Raw genomic sequence first — 10735 nt, 5'->3', positions numbered from 1 at the left:
CATCATTTGAGGTCCTGGACATAGCTATTCTTAAAGCCATACTTCCTCTTACAGGGCTAGTCAATACCTCTCATTTCTATTATGCCTTCAGTCTCTTGGGTTAGTTACCTTTAATTTGCAATAAGAAGAGTCCTGGCACCTAATACAAACTAATAATTTTATGTAAGTATCTATACATGCATGTGTACATTGAAAAAGTCTAGAAAAAATGGCACCCCCCAAAAAGCAAACACTGCATTACCTAAATCTTGATTTCTCAATACCATCACCAAACCAAAAAAAAAAAAAAAAAAAAAAAGCCAGAGATCCTTATAGGAATGACTGATTCTAGGTTTGAGGTGGGAAAGTACAAGGTAAACTAGACTTTTTTTTTTTTTTTTTTGCCAGAAATCAAGAAAGAACTCAAACACCGATGGGCTACATCCAGTGCATACAAGAGCAGAGGGAAGGGGTTCCCACTGGCTAATTTTTGGAAATTTAAGCACAAAAAAAGAATGGTTATAATTTATTGTAGTACATTTAATTTTTTAGAATTTATAAATTTATAATGATATGAGAGAGGCGGAGTAAGGGAGAGAGAAACAAAAGGGTAAAAAAAAAAAAAAAAAAAAAAAACCCTTGTCCTATACAGAAGAATGTCAGCTTACACATGTAGAAGAGATTACAGAATTAGAAAAACAACAGTCATTTTTAATTGATTTAAGCAATGATCTTCAATGGAATTATGACCTGTTTCTACTCACAAAACTTTTGAAATCAAATGTGTGGGTGTTTCCACACCAACAACCATTCTCTAACTCTCTCAACACCAACTGGGTGTCCAACAATTCAATACATTTCTTACACCAACTACCTGGAGTTAGCATCAAGCCCCATAGGTGAAAGCCTCAGTCTCTCAAGACTGCCCTTATTTCAGATGCCAAGAGTGAGTCCTGGGGACTTTCCTGCTTCTGACTGGCTAGCTGTAAATCTAGGGTTCCCACAATTCTCCCCTTGATTTTGATAATTTGCTAGAACAGCTCACATAACTCAGGAAGTCACTTCATTTTTATTTACTAGTTTACTATAAAGGAACAGTCAAATGGAACAGAAGCATAGGAGAAGGGATGGGAGAATGCAATATCACAGAAATAAAAAATCATTAAATAAAAAGTTTTAGGGAAAACAGATATTCCATGATGCCAAAAGATCCCTACCTCCTTTGCCACCCCAGGAAATCTTGTAGATAATAGCAAAAGGAAACATATACCTTTCCATACCAACATCATGTTGACCATCATCTTAACCAAATGATCAAACTTTGCCTTGTCAATAGTTAGAAAACTTGATTTTGTTTTTCTCCTTTTATGTTGTAAAATGACATTGCCAAAAATGTTTAACTTGGATCTAAGCAAGCCTTTAGAACCAATGCTCAGTTTCCAGAAAAAATAGAAGATGGGAAAAATGGCTAATCACACCATGAAGATTTCAGTAAATATAAATTAATATAGATGTGGAGTTTTCTACAAAACCATTGGCCTAGACTCTGCCAGAAGTCAATATTAACTGGGGGAGAAAAGAAGAAATATAAGATGACAGATCTGTTTTAGAGAGAATAATTCGAAGAAACATAATGATGAAAGATAATGCATAAAACTTTGAGTGGATATTGATTTTAAATTTCAAACAAATATAGAAAGAGTCTAAGGATAATTGAGAAATTATGACTGTGGGCTATTATGAATAGTTATTAATTTATTTATGTGCAAAAGGCATTGTGACTTTATAGAAGAATGTCTTTATTCTTAGCAGAGGTATCCAAAGTGTTCAGAAGGAAAAGGTCAGGATATCAGCAACTTACTTTCATATGGATCAGAAACATATGACTATAAACCCTTTATATTTATAAATATAGAGAGATAAAACAACTATGATGAAATGTCAACAACTTTTGACAATTCTCGGAAGATATACAAGTGTTCTTTGTGCAAGTCCGAGAGTTGGCAAACTTTTTCTGTAGAAGCCACTTTACATATATATAGTACTTTACACTAAAAAATATAGTAAATAACAAACTTCTTATGCTTTGTGTACCAGCAGGTCTCTGCATAGCTACTCCACACTGCCCTTACAGTGCTAAGCAGACATTGACGATGCACTTAAGAATGCACATGGCTGGATTTGGCTCTCAGGCATAGTTTACCAATCCCTGTACAATAAATCCCCCTTATCCATGGGAAATACATTCTAAGACCCCCTCCCCCCATAGATGCCTGAAACTATGGCTAGTATCAAATCCTCTATATACTATGTTTTTTTCTAAGCATACATACCTATGATAGTTTAATTATAAATTAGGAACAGTTAAGACATTAACAACAATAGCTAATAATGAAAGAGAATGAACATAAGAGTATACTGTGGTAAAACATGTGAATGTGGTCTCTCTCAAAATTTCTAATTGTACTGTACTCACCCTTCTTGTGATGATGTGAGATGATAAAATGCCTAATGATGAGATGAAGTGGGATAAGTGACATAGGCATTGGAGTGAGGCATTAGGCTACCACTGACCTTCTGAAGATATGTCAGAAGGAGGATTATTTGCTTCAGGTGATCCTGGATCACTGACCCATGATAATGTTGATGGTGGGATTTCAGGAGCAGACCATGTAGATGACTAATGGGTGGATAGTGTATGTAGAGTAGATACACTGGACAAAGAAATGATTCATGACCTAGGCAGGATGGATTTCATCACAGTACTCAAAATAGCTTACAATTTAATACTTAGAAACTGTTTATTTTCAGACTGAGGTTGACTGAGGGTAACTGAAATCTTGGAAAGTGAAACTGTGGATAAAGGTGACTAATGCACTACTCCTTTAACTCTGTATGTGATTGTAAATTCTCATCATATAAAGTGTGGAGAGAAAAGGGAGCCTTGGTGTTGATCATCATAATGCATATCAATGAGGAAGTATTCAACATGCACAATGGAGTGGTGATGGACAAGGGTTGGTGAGAGGGCACCTCATAGTCTCTGCTAAGGGCATGGGGCTTTGTGGGTGAGTAAAACAGAGCCAGCAAAAGCATTCTCTACTCTCCTTACAATTGCTTGTTTTAAAAGTTTGAGCTCCAAATCACTGTGCTATTTTACATTTGGTCTTTTTTTATTTTCCTCAGGTTTTTTAAATGTGTTATTGTTGTTTCCTGAGTGCCTCCAAATGCTACTTGTGCATATTTAATACCATTCAAAAATCTCTAGATTTACTCAAATTTATCTTTATTGATCTTGCCAGTTAGTAACTGTGTAAAACAGAAAGGCGTTGACTATGTGTAAACCAATTGCAGACAATTATTTTATTTCTGACACCCTTATCTTGACGTTCAGTTCTTTAGCAAGACTTATCTACTTTGACAGCTGGGGACTCTGGGACTTCATTCTGCCAGATATAAACCTCAAGTAGATGTGAGGCTATGAAGGGAGCTGGTTGGTTTGGAAAATTGAGCACTGAAAGTTCTCAGGTAAATAGGGAGGAAGCGCTAAAATACTGCTTCTTCAGCTTCAGTCTGCTTTTGGCTAGCATTTTATCCTAGTTAACACTATAAAGAGAGGTTGGGGTTCTTCTGTTTAGTCAAGCTTTGTTTTCAAAGATCTGCATTTTCCACTACTTGGACAACACCTCGATCTGTGCTCTTTCTAGAGCACTGACAGTCTTATCAGACAAACAGCCTGTTCAGAGTCAGTCAACTTCATCTGGCAATTAGGCTGAAGATAAGCCATTCCTCTGTTTTGCATTTGCAGATAAAATCATGCTTCCCATTCAAGAGGTTCACTCTGGGTTTAGATGGCATTTCTGAAAACATGGCATTGACTGACATTATTGACCCTGGACTGGGAATGGAAAGATCAGAGTTCTCTGCATGGCTGAGCATCTTACTTTTCCTTGACCTTGGGAAGGCAGGCGCCTTCTCTGATAGAGATTATCTGTCAGTGAAACTAGGTGGGTAGACCTGGAGACTTCCAGCTTCCACCTCCTATTTAACTACAAATCTATACACATGTTCATTTTTTCATTTTATTTTATTTTCTAGTCATGAAGGCAATTTTATGTTTCAAAATAAGAATCCATTTCCAGATGAATAATTTGTTAATTCAACTGTGCAGTTAAAAGATGAGGAAGATAGTGACTCAAGAAAATACACACACATGCGTGTGTGTACCTGCAGGCTTCCAGAACTATACTTTCTCAGAACAAATGTGTCAGAACTTGAAAGAAAATGTTATTGAATTGCCATGTCACTAATCATGCTCAACATGCTCTCTCAAAAGAAAAGAAGAGAAAGTAACCATTGTTACTTATTTAATCTGTAGTATATTCTCAAAATTCTTCCCCTAATGTGTAATATGTGTATATATCATAACTGACCTTTGTGTGTTATTTTGGTTGCTGTTCATTCTCCTGCTCCACTTTAAGCTAAGTAAAGGTAGGCAAGGAATCTCTCAAACACCATCGTATCTCTAGGGTTCTGCAGTTTCAAGTGCATGTGCTCAATAACTATATGTTGAATCAAATACAATTGAATTAAATAGAGAAATAGAGTCTATGGAGTCAGGTTTTATACCCAGACTATGCAACTAGTGTTTGAAGTTAAGTGTGCTGGACTTTAACCTGTGTTCATTCCGCTAAACTGTTTTGTCTCGTAAGATTATTATTTCACACAGCCAAATAAGTGAACTTGAGGCACTTTACAAACAGAAAAGCTCTGGTTTACCCCCACTCCCCCGACCAGAAGCCCATTTTAAATCTAGCTGATACCAACAATTCTACCATGGTATGATGATTTTATCCTATGAGTGTAAGGTTCTGATTAATATGAAAAATGCTAATAACCTTGGAAGATCTCACATGGACATTATCAGATATCTATCCTTTTATTTAAATAAAACATCTTATTCCAGCAGCACATGTTCTTTTTAGAGTTTAAATACCAATCACTATGGAGAAACAGATGGAGGAATGAAAACCAGGAATCAAGGGGAATTAAGAAATGTAAAACAATCTGACACAGTTCTCACAGCGACAGCATGTTCATTTTCTCTCTCAGCACCCTGCTTCTGGTGTCACTGGTATCCGAGTCATTAGCTGGTAAAGCTTAGCACCTCATCGAGGGGTCTGCATCATTTCACTCTTCAAGACAGAAAAGTTGTCAAGACTGAAAGAAAATAGATCTCTGTTAGAAAAAAGGGGATTGCTATTTTGGGATTTGGGGTTCTACCCAGCAACACCCAAGATACCACTTTTTTACCATGGAGATGAGATCATTACAAGTACACGTACAAATGCTTATGTGAAATTAAATTATTTAGAACAAAAAGAAATATGTATTTCAGAAGAAAGCATTTATGTGAAGACCTATGTCTTGTTTGGATCATTTGATTCTTTGAAATTGTTTCTTTTAAGGGAAGGAGAATGAAAAAAAATCTCTATAATTCTACAAACATAAAATTCTATGACTCAGTGATTCAGTTTCATACCGAGTATATTGCTAGCCAAAATACAAAAGCCTTTTTATTATTATTTTACTTTTTTAAAAAGAGTTGTTCCCAAATGACATGAATTCATGTTGTGGTATAGAGAGTTTAGCAAAACCCTAGAGGTATTCAATCGTTAACTAGATCATTGTTTGGCAAATACATTATAGAGGCCAGTCCTGCAAAACATACGGTGGTTTTCAAAGTGTAGTATGTGGTTCATACACATCAAAATCATCTAGGCTGTTTGTTAAAAAGTAGTAACTAAAATCTCTAGTGATTACTTTTAGTAATTTGCATTTTAAACCATTTAACAGGGGAATTCTTATGTAGTCTGAAACTAAGAAGTACTAATAAAGAGAACTGGATCTAATATCATGAAGTCCAATTTTAGACCCTATTTTATCTTCCTTTATGTTAGTTTTTAAAAACGTTCTGTTTGCTCAAAAGAAAGTGGATGGAATAGTAGATCATCTAGAGTTCCTGAGTTAGGAGCACCAGAAACAAATTCTGCTAAAAAGTGATAACAGAATCAAAGAGAAAATAGTACAAAATCTAGCCTTTGGAAGCACATGACCTGCAGTCACTCTTCTGAACTTAGGCAGTATAGGCTATCTTTTGAGGACATTGCTGCCGGGATAATTCAGTTCTAGTTAATTTCAGTTTCCTAGATTAAAATTCAAAAGTTTTAGAGAAAAAGGCATTCAAGTTGGAAAGAAAAAAGTAAAACTATCTCTATTCACAGATAAAATTATATATATGTGTATGTGTGTATACATGTATATACATGTGTTATATATACACACATATATATAATCCACAAGAATGCTACTAGAGCTAATAAAGAAGTAAGCAAAGTTGCAGGGCACAGGACCCACATACAAAATAATTGTGTTTCTGTATATCACGAATGAACAATCCAAAAAGAAAATTTAAAAAGTAATTTTTAATTTTACTTACAATAGAATCCTTAAAATTTTAAAGATTATTTAAATTTAGATTTATTTATGAATAAATCTAAAGAGGGAAGTGAAAAATCTTGTACACTGAAAACTGTAAAATATTGTTGAAAGAAATTAAGGAAGATCTTAAGAAATGGAAAGACACCCTACATTCATGGATAGGAAGACTTAACCTTGTTAAGATGTGAATATTATTCAAAGCAACCTGCAGATTTGACACAATTTCTATCAGAATTCCAACAGCTTTTTCCACCAGGATTCATAGCATCATGATTCACAATAGCCAAAAGGTAGAAACTACCCAAGTGTTCATCAACAAATAAATAGATAAATGAAATGTGCTATATACACACTATGGAATATTATTCAGCCATAAGAAGAAATAACATTTTTATATAGGTTACAACATTCATGAACCCTGAAGACATTGTGCTAAGTGAAATAAGCTAGACGCAAAAGGATGAATATTGTATGATTCCACTTATATAAGGTACCTAGAGTAGACAAATTTCATAGAGACAGAAAGTAGAATAGAGGTTACCAGCATCTGGAGACAGTGAGGAATGGAGAGTTATTTTTTAATGAATAAAGGGTTTATGTTAGGGATGATAAACATGTTTTGATTATAGATAGTAGCAATGGTTACCCAACACTGTAAATGTATTTAATACCACTAAATCAAACATTTATAAATAGTTAACATGATAAATATGTTATACATATTTTACCACAGTGAAAAAAGAAAGGGAAAATGCCTTAAGATCAAGAGCGCTAGCATCAGCTTAGACTTGGATCATATCTATGGCCACTCCTTGCCTGGGAACAGTGTTTGTTGGGTGGGAGTTAGGATTTGGGGATGGGAGTAAACTTGATGGGTGGCCCCATTCAGGCTGCCAAAATGGTGAAAAATTGTTTCCCCCAAAGAAAAATCAAGAGAAAAGTGAGGAAACAAAAGCAAATGTTTACTGCAGAGTTATTTGAATGGAGATTATTTCTTAGTATCCAGACACTACTAATCTCTTAAATTCTCAAGTGCATTAACAAAAGAATGAGTCAACTGACCCCAGCAAACATAATCTGTATTTGCTGATTTAAAATATCACTTGCCCTTGGCAATTTGACACGGGCCTCATTAAGTCACCTAGAGTGAGGGTCTTCTTACAGAAGGAATAAAAACCTGCTGTCCCCAAAATGACTGATTTCTGAAAAATTTTATTTGAATTTGTTTAACGGAAACAGACACTATCCATTACACTTTAGGCCTCACAACCCCTCTGAGATCTTATACTTGACTCAACTCATTCATTGGTGTGATCTACTTGGTCTACGTAGATTTTTAAGCAACTTGGTCTACGTAGATTTTTAAGCAACCCTGGGCTTACGGTGAGTTGGCAAGCACGTGTGAGAAAGATCATGTTGTCTTAAGCAACTTTGATTCCAAGAGAAGGAGAGTAATATGAGTGCTCCAGTCCAGTCACCTGATGAGAGATTCCTGAAGGGTGAACTTGCATCTTCAAAGCATTGGAGGTAGAAGTAAGATGGGCAGAAGGATGTCCCAGAATCACCCCAGGTACTGTTCTCTGCCTGTCACACTTTCCAGGTCTTCTCTCAGCTCTTCTCTCACTTATTTTCTCCATAGCACTTATTACTCCTTTCAGTGGTATGTATTTATTTCATTACGGGTTTTTTTTCTCACGTAGGATGTGCCTAGAATAAGAGGAATTTTTTTCCACTGCTCTACTTGAAGTATCTAATACAGTTTAGGCACACTTAGCTAGCACAAAATAGGTGGACTATAAATATTTGGCAAAAGAATAAATTCAAATCCGTATTCTTAAAAATCAACCTTCTTAAACTACCTCCAACACCTCCCTCCTCCACAAAATGAAAAATATGTTAGAGTCAGAGGGTTTCATATGGTACTATCTACTGCCTTCTATTATAGCAGATGAACAGATACAACAAAAAATGTTATGTTTGTTCACTTAGATGTCTTTCCACTGAATTCTCAACTCTTCAAAAACAGGGAGTGTGAAAACTCAGTGAATATGTATGGAAGGGATGAAATAAAGCATGATTTGGGAAGTGAACTCTAAGAGTAAACAATAAAAAATAAACTTCAGGTAGAATGTAATGCTTTTCTTCTCTTGCTATCCATTAAATTCAAGAGAGTACATTGGTCCTGATTTGTTGCCCTAGTTATTTAAGCTTTTTGCTTCCAGCAGAGGATATCTAGATTAAAAGATAAAGGTTGAGATAAAGATGGATTGTAGAATGCCAAAAATAATTGTTACTGTCTTTTCAACAGTTCCAGTATAGTAGGATCTAAATTAATCCTGGATTACTAATATTTATTGTCAGTCATATAAGAGATAACACAAAGGCCATATTAAAATTTTTGATCTTTATAAACTTGCCTCCAAAGTTCAAGTAAGTTCGAGAATATATGGATAAAAGAAACACAAGCACATTTTTTAAAATGTTGTTAAGAAAGCTGACTTTTCCCTAAGTTTCAAGAGGAATACGTTTATCATTCAGCAAATATAGAAAATAAATGTGTATGTATTCATCAACATATATATGTGTATAGAGTTTAATATTTTCCACATTATTTAATATTTATATATTTTAATATATTTATTTTAATATATTTAGTATTAATTATTAAATTCCTGTTTTCTCATTTTATTAAATATTCTTTAAAATTACAATTACTGTTTATTATTTCAATATTTGCATTATTCATTTATTCAGTCCCTTATTGTAGGGCTTTTACAACCTAATAGACTGCAAGAAACATCCAGTAATCTCTACCTTTATTCGCGTTCCCCACCGTTTTTCAATGTGACTTTGAAGCTTCTCTTATCAAAAGATGCAAACTATTTCCCCACTCGTCTTTGATTAACAGAATGTGGTGGTAGTGACTGCATCAGATCTGAGCCTACACACCCAGAAGCCTTGCAGACTTCTACTTCCTGCCTTGGAATCCTGACAAGCCACTACCTAAGCAAATGTGAGCTACACTTTTAGTGATGGTTACATGGGATTAGATGAGAGACATGGGGCCCAGATTCCTGATTGCCCCACGTGACAGCTGACAAACACCCGGGAGCAGGGCTGCCCAGCTAACTTCTGCTGACTGCAGGTGAATGAACAAGCCCAGCCAGATAGAGAAGAAACAGTCAGCTGGGCCATAAACAACGTTTTGTAATAATCGTTTATTTATATGGTTTATATTTTGTTTCACTCTCATTTTTTAATGGGAATAGGACTTCTTTTATTGTGGTAAAATATACATAATGAAAATTTACCATTTTAACTATTTTAGCTGTGTAATTCAGTGGCATTCAATATTGTGCAATGCTCACAACTATTTCCAATTCTTTTCATTATTCCAAACAGAAACTCTATGCCATTAAGCAATAACTTTTGATTCTTCCCATCCCCAGCTCCTGGTAATCTCGATTCTACTTTCTGCCTATATGAATTTGCCTATCTTAGATACCCCACAAAAGTAGAATCATACAATATTTGTTCTTTTGTATTTGACTTACTTTACTTGGCATATTTTCAAGGTTCATCATGTTGTATTATGTATTAGACTTTTATTTCTACTTATGGCTGAATAACATCCTATTGTAGATAAATAGATATAAAATATGGTAAATATATGTATATATAAAATTTATCTCTTCATTTGTTGATGAACCCTTGAGTTGTTTCTACCTTTTGCCTACTGTGAATAACACTGCTATGAACACTGGTATAGAACTACCTGAGTGTCTGCTCAATTACTTTGGGTATATACGTAGAGGTTGAATTGCTGGGTCAAATAGTTATTCTATGTTGAACATTTTGAAGATTGCCAAAATTTTCCAGAGTCTGCATCATTTTATGTTCTCACCGGCAGTTCACAAAGATAACATTTTCTCCACATCCTTGCCAACACCTGTAATATTCTATTTGTTTGATACTAGTCATGCTAGCGAGTGTGAAGTGGTGGTATCTCACTGTGGCTTTGATTTGCATTTTTGCAATGACTAATGATGTTGAACACTTTTTTTTCATGTGATTATTGATCATTTGTATATCTTCTTTGGAAAAACTGTCTATTCAAGTCTTTTGCTCACTTTTTAATTGAGTCATTTCTTTTGTTATTGAGTTGTAGGAATTCTGTACATATTCTGGATATGAATTTCTTTTTAGATATATGTTTTTTCTGTCATTCTGTTGGTTTTCTTGATAGTGTTCTATC

General features: G+C 34.8%; 1 long non-coding RNA gene across 2 annotated transcripts in view; it reads right to left on the bottom strand.

Annotated features, from left to right (window-relative positions):
- Positions 1–1418: 1418 nt before the first annotated feature.
- Positions 1419–10735, bottom strand: part of LOC105492813 (uncharacterized) — a 597887-nt gene continuing 588570 nt past the window's right edge. For both annotated transcript variants that reach the window (XR_011606730.1, XR_011606731.1), the window contains one exon: positions 1419–5199. This is a non-coding gene — a long non-coding RNA (uncharacterized lncRNA). The remainder of the gene's footprint in view (positions 5200–10735) is intronic.

The sequence above is a fragment of the Macaca nemestrina genome, chromosome 8 (genome assembly GCF_043159975.1).
Source record: "Macaca nemestrina isolate mMacNem1 chromosome 8, mMacNem.hap1, whole genome shotgun sequence".
Taxonomy (NCBI): Eukaryota; Metazoa; Chordata; class Mammalia; order Primates; family Cercopithecidae; genus Macaca; species Macaca nemestrina.
The sequence above is the reverse complement of the archived record's forward strand: the minus strand, read 5'-3'. Positions and strand labels throughout refer to the sequence as shown.